Source organism: Elaeis guineensis, chromosome 4 (genome assembly GCF_000442705.2).
Source record: "Elaeis guineensis isolate ETL-2024a chromosome 4, EG11, whole genome shotgun sequence".
NCBI lineage: Eukaryota > Viridiplantae > Streptophyta > Magnoliopsida > Arecales > Arecaceae > Elaeis > Elaeis guineensis.
This window is the reverse complement of record NC_025996.2, coordinates 8,937,591-8,943,328: the sequence shown is the minus strand read 5'-3', so window position 1 is coordinate 8,943,328 and position 5,738 is coordinate 8,937,591. Positions and strand designations below refer to the sequence as shown.

At 34.8% G+C, this 5,738-nt stretch overlaps 1 pseudogene; it reads right to left on the bottom strand.

The window, feature by feature from the left end:
* Positions 1–2,686: 2,686 nt before the first annotated feature.
* LOC140857244 (uncharacterized) lies at positions 2,687–4,529 on the bottom strand (annotated as a pseudogene).
* Positions 4,530–5,738: the final 1,209 nt, after the last annotated feature.

Here is a 5,738-nt window from a genome sequence, read left to right as displayed (position 1 = left end):
CTCAGTAGACCCTGCCAGTGGGGGTTGTGCGCTGGTATTTAGTGGACCCTGCCAGTGGAGGTTGTGCGCTGGTATTTGTGGACCCTGCCAGTGGGGGTTGTGTGCTGGTATTCAGTGGACCCCGCCAATGGGGGTTAAACGTTGGTCATAGTCGAGGCTGTTGAGTTACGAGTGTTTTGAATCGAATTGGATTTATGATTATATTATATGTGAATATTTGAAAAGATTGGATTTGTATAAAATCAGCATGAAATATATTTTTATGTTTATTTACAGTATTATTCTTGAAAATTATATAATATCTGAAATATCTAGTTGAGATATTTGTTACTTACTAGACTGTCTAGCTCATTATCTTTTTTTTTTTATTTTTTAGATTCAGATAATTAATTACGAGTGTGGGAAGAAATATTGGGACAGAGCTTTTAGAGGCGAGATTTCGCATTGTCAACTTCATTGAACTTAGATCTATTATTTTATTTTTAGTAAAATTTTATTGGATGTAAGATATTTGATTTAATTACTTGAATTAAAGTTGAATAATAATTATTTGAATTTATTCTACTGTGATGCATTGATATCGTGATGAGATGCCTAGAATGCTTATGGAGAGAGTTCTTCGTAAGTATGCGGCGGTTGCTGCGACCTCCTGCTCGCGATCTCGGACCGAGGGTGTGACAGACAGAACAAAGTTGGACTCATGCTTTCTGTCGATAAATTTGCTGAAGGATTTCCATTCCCGAAGGCCGTAACACAATTGAAAGGAATAATTGATGTGGTTGGAATTGTGTCATCCGGAATTGTGTTATCCGCTGGAGATTATTTCCAGCAGGCTTGTGGTGCCCTAGATAGATCAGGAACAAGAGCCGGCATTAATTCAAAGTTTACTTTTGAGACTGTTACGAGACAGAAAGATGCTCTGATAGCTGAGTTTGCAACCAACCAAAAATGCTGGGTTGGACATCCTCTGACACTTTCAGCCTTGATTTATTTGGCAAATATCAATCTGGCAAAATATCATTTCAGTTACCTTCGGTGTTTGATGCAGCAATTTTGGTTCAAATATTATGCAGGTAATAACTTTCTAAATGTGAAGGATGGGATTTCAAATCTGGACCACCTCTATTTAGTCAGTATCATAGTTGTGCTGCTGATTTCATTGTTAAAGGATCAAATGTTGCAGCTTGTTTAGCCGAGTTGGTTTCTGGCAGGGGATGCAACACGATGCTGCTGATAATTGGAGCCGCTTGAGCACATTTCTGCGAGTTTTCTATCAACTGCTTGAAAAAAAAAAGAAAAAATCAAAATAACTTTTTTTGGTCTCTGGCAAATGCGCATTTCACTATCTCTGCTGATAAAGCTTGGTCCATTTGCTATTCCGGTGGCTGGATTGAAGTGGCAGACAGGCTCTGATGGAGATGTGCAAGCCCCTCTTACCGCCATTACAAGGAAGACAATAGATTCTGTCTCATTTGGATCCATTTTGTTGATGCTATATTCGGAGTTTGATGAAAGTACCAGACTTCGCTGTTGGATTGAGGTTCAAAAATCTAGCCATAATTTATCTGATACCCCAGATGATGTGCTAGGATTTGGTTTGAGATTGGGAAGGATTGTTAAAGGACATTTAAATCAATTTCAATTGGAAGGATTTTTTAATTTCATTCTTGCTAGCAGCCGTAGCTTGCAACCAGGTCTTGTGTATGTGATGGATCTTCTGGACCGGTGTTTTGGTCAAGTTGGGTTCATTGATTTTGTCAGAACCTTATGATCATCATGCAAGATGTATGCTAGAAAGTGGTGGCCCCAACTTGATGAGAAATATCTTTCACACCAGGTTAGACTGATCCATTTTTTTTGATTTAATAATTTATTTTTCTATTTATGTTCTCTATATTTCTTATGATAGATGACAAAGTACAAGAGAAAAAAAAGAGAGGAAAGGTTGGATTTGATTCTGTATATGTTATGCAGTAGATTCCTGATGTTTTCATCCGCTGTATACTTAGCATTACTGCTATCTCACTACAGTAAAAATGGTAAAAGACGATGCTATAAAAGGTATTTTACGACGCTAATAAGCATCGGAAATAAGCTTTATGACGCTTCAAAAAGCATCGCAAAAGCATCGTCTATATAAGAGGGGAGACGAAAAGCACCGACACTTTTTAAAAGCGTCGCAATATTTTCTAACGGCGCTTTAAAACGTCGTAAAATTAAATTTTATCGATATTTTTTAGCATCGTTAATGACAACGCGTCCTCCACTCTATCAAGACGCTTTTCGAAGCGTCGGCAGTTAAGTCACTAGCGATGCTTATAAGCGTCGCTATTCTTCTATTAACGATGCTTATAAGCGTCATTAATTTTTTTAACAAAAAAAAATATACATATTTTATATACAAAAAAAAATATATATATATATTTCTGTACAAAATTATATCAATTATTCAAACATAAACCTGTACAATCACCACTATTCACACCAAAAGCAAACTTCAATAGCAAATTTAACCAAACCAAAAGATATTATTTTATATAAATAAAAATAAAATACTAATCGTCCATTACAATCAAGAGTTCAACCTAACTAAAAGCATTCAAAAAAATAAGACTACAAAAAAAATAAAATGATATCAATCTGCAGGCGGATGGTCGTCGCTGTCTCCACGTGACGTGCCACCGTCTCAACGGGTGCCTGATATGCCAGGAGCCTACAAGAAACATATGAAAAGCTTGATTTGCATATCTATAAATAAAAATATATAGATTATTAAATTAATATAAAAATATATATTCAATAATATGTGTTTACCTGAGATGGACCATACATCTCTAATAAAGATATAAGCCGATCAATCTGTCCCCTTATGGCCTGCATCTCGGCACGGCTCTGTCGCATCTCCTCCATCTCAGCGACACGACTCTGTCTAATATCCTGTATCTCCGTCTCGAGTCTGCAGATGCGTGAATCTTGAGCATCTACTACAGCATGCTACGTATATCTACTAACCTCAGATAACTGAGTGGGGGTGACTCCTACTCCATAACCCCTCACTCGGCTGTAGCGCTCTGGTCCCATCAACTCTGTGAACACCTCGGCCTCGATACGGCTCTGCTGCGTAGATACTGCGGACTCATCGTCACGCTCTGCAATGAGAGATGTAGCCCTCTCCTGTATTTATTTTGAAAACAAGAGTTATACATTAATAGCTAACAAAATTAAATTAAAATTATTGTGAAAAATAGAATATTAATAATACCGTACATATAAATCTCTCAACTCATCTCGAATAAAAGTACCATCCTGATGAGTATGAGTCATCCGATAAAACTTCACTTTACCGGGTTCCCTCCCATGCTCATCCACCTACACAAATAATTTCAATTTTAAGCAAACAATTATAACAATTTAAAAAAATATATGAGTATCATGATACAGACATGGTCCATGATATATAATGATATTAGTTATATAAATATTTCAACATAAAAATTAGAAGTTAATTATAAAAGTTTAAGGAACATACAAACTCCTGTCGGAGTCGTGCATAACTCTTCGATTTCGATGTATGAAGAACAGACTGAGCTGCTCGTGCAGCTCTATCAATAGCAGAATAAGTCTGTAAAATAAAGTAAAGAACTTGTTATATGTATAATATATAATATATAATATAAATCAATATTTTTATAAAATATTTAAAAGAAAAGATAATGAGCAGATAATATATCTGTGCCCTCTGGAAGAATCAATAATGAACCAACTCCATCCACTGATGAGGGGGTACATCAGGAGGATAATTTCTAGCAACCTCCTTCTCTGTCATACCCTGTCTCATATAGTCCCTCTTCAATTGTGCTCTATATTCTTTCTATTTGCAGTTGAGAGACTTTATTACAAAATTATGAGTGGATGGAGGGAGAACAAACTTGCTTTATAAAAAAAAAATTTAAATGAAATAAATTATATAAGTGATTAACAATTAATATACAGTATGAACATCAATTCATTACCTCTATAACTCGGAGGAGCTCAACTTTGTACGTTGGAAGCATGTCATTCCATTTTGCATAGCCCAACGGACATAGCTGAGGCCTCCGAGCGACAGTCCCCAAAAATGAAGTCAATAAGTAGGCAGCTTTCTTAATTGGCTGACCTAACTGATTGCACTTCACAATAATTCTCTTGTCCTCACGCATCTGCCACATATCTCGTACTACTGTGGGTCCGCATCTAGAGCATACTCTCCCGGATCTGTCTGCAAAAAATATATAAAAGTAACGATATCATAATTATACATAAAATAAAATAAAAATAAAATTACATGAAAGACAATATATACCCTGCACGTGTATCTCATCATCTGGCTGATGAACAGGAGGATTATGCTGTGCTGATGATGAAGAAGGACAGGGCTCGGAATGCTGTGCAGCTGAACTGGCCTCAGACTGTTATGCTGAAGAAGACGTACCGGCCTCTGTCTGTGAAAACTGAAATTGCACACCAACATATCGTCTCCTGCGACGCATGATGTCACCTAGCATTTATATAAATAAAAGATAGAATTAGTTAATATATGGAGTAAAATAACATAATAATTAATGTAAATTATATACATCATAAATAATTATTATCAGTAACAATCAAGCAGTAGTGTTTCCTTCAAATTCTATCCTAACTAACGTCATCGTAGCATTTAAATCATCAGCTGGCATAAAATTATAGGGCATACATTGTGTATAAGTATCATCATCATCATCCTCCACTTGGTTTCTCATATCATATAAGTCTCTATGTTTTGTTTTGATGATAGTAAACGAATCTTTATCTTTTGCATCTTGTACATAAAATACTTGACGAGCTTGAGATGAAACAATGAATGGGTCATCCTTCAATAACACACTAGTGTGTATCAACCTTGAAAAATTTATAAGTATAAATTTATTTGCATCTTGTTTCAAACCCCTTGGTGAGTTTATATCTACCAAATCACATCTAAACAATACTATTTTAAATTTTTTATAATAATCCAACTCATAGATATCTTTAAGTGCACCATAATAGGATTTTTCATCCGCTTCCACCATAACACCGTTATTCTGTATTTTTTTAAATTTCTCTCATTCTCTAGTATAAAATTTAAAGCCATTAATTATGAAACCGTTATATTTATTCATAATCTTGTTAGGTCTTCGAGCAAGAGCTATTAGTTCATCTGAATTATTTCTCTCCATCATCTTTGATACCTAAAAAAAATGATATAAAGTGCTGTTGAGTTATCTGATATTAAATATGTATCAAAAATTAATGTATCTCATAATTAAATATAAATCATACCTGATTTGAAAGCCACATAGGGAATAACTCGACCAACCATCGCTGTTCAATCTTTGCATTAGGACGAATGTTATAATTGGCTCGTCTCTGATAAATTAAAAATTTACTGCATAAAATATAAATATATCATTTAAAATATTATATCTAATATAAAATTTAAATCTTGATGTCATGCCTTAAATATACTAACCTGCGATGGTCAGATATTATGTCACTATGAAGTAATACATGATGTATTTGTGCTAAGAATTTTTGATCAAGTACAATACTTTCAGCGCTTTCTAAAAATTTTTCAGTAGTTAAAAACTTATACAGTTCTGTATTCTCCACAAAGTCATTATGCCGTTGAGGTCGACTAAAAATAGTCTCTACACTTTGAAGATATCTTGAACAAAATATCA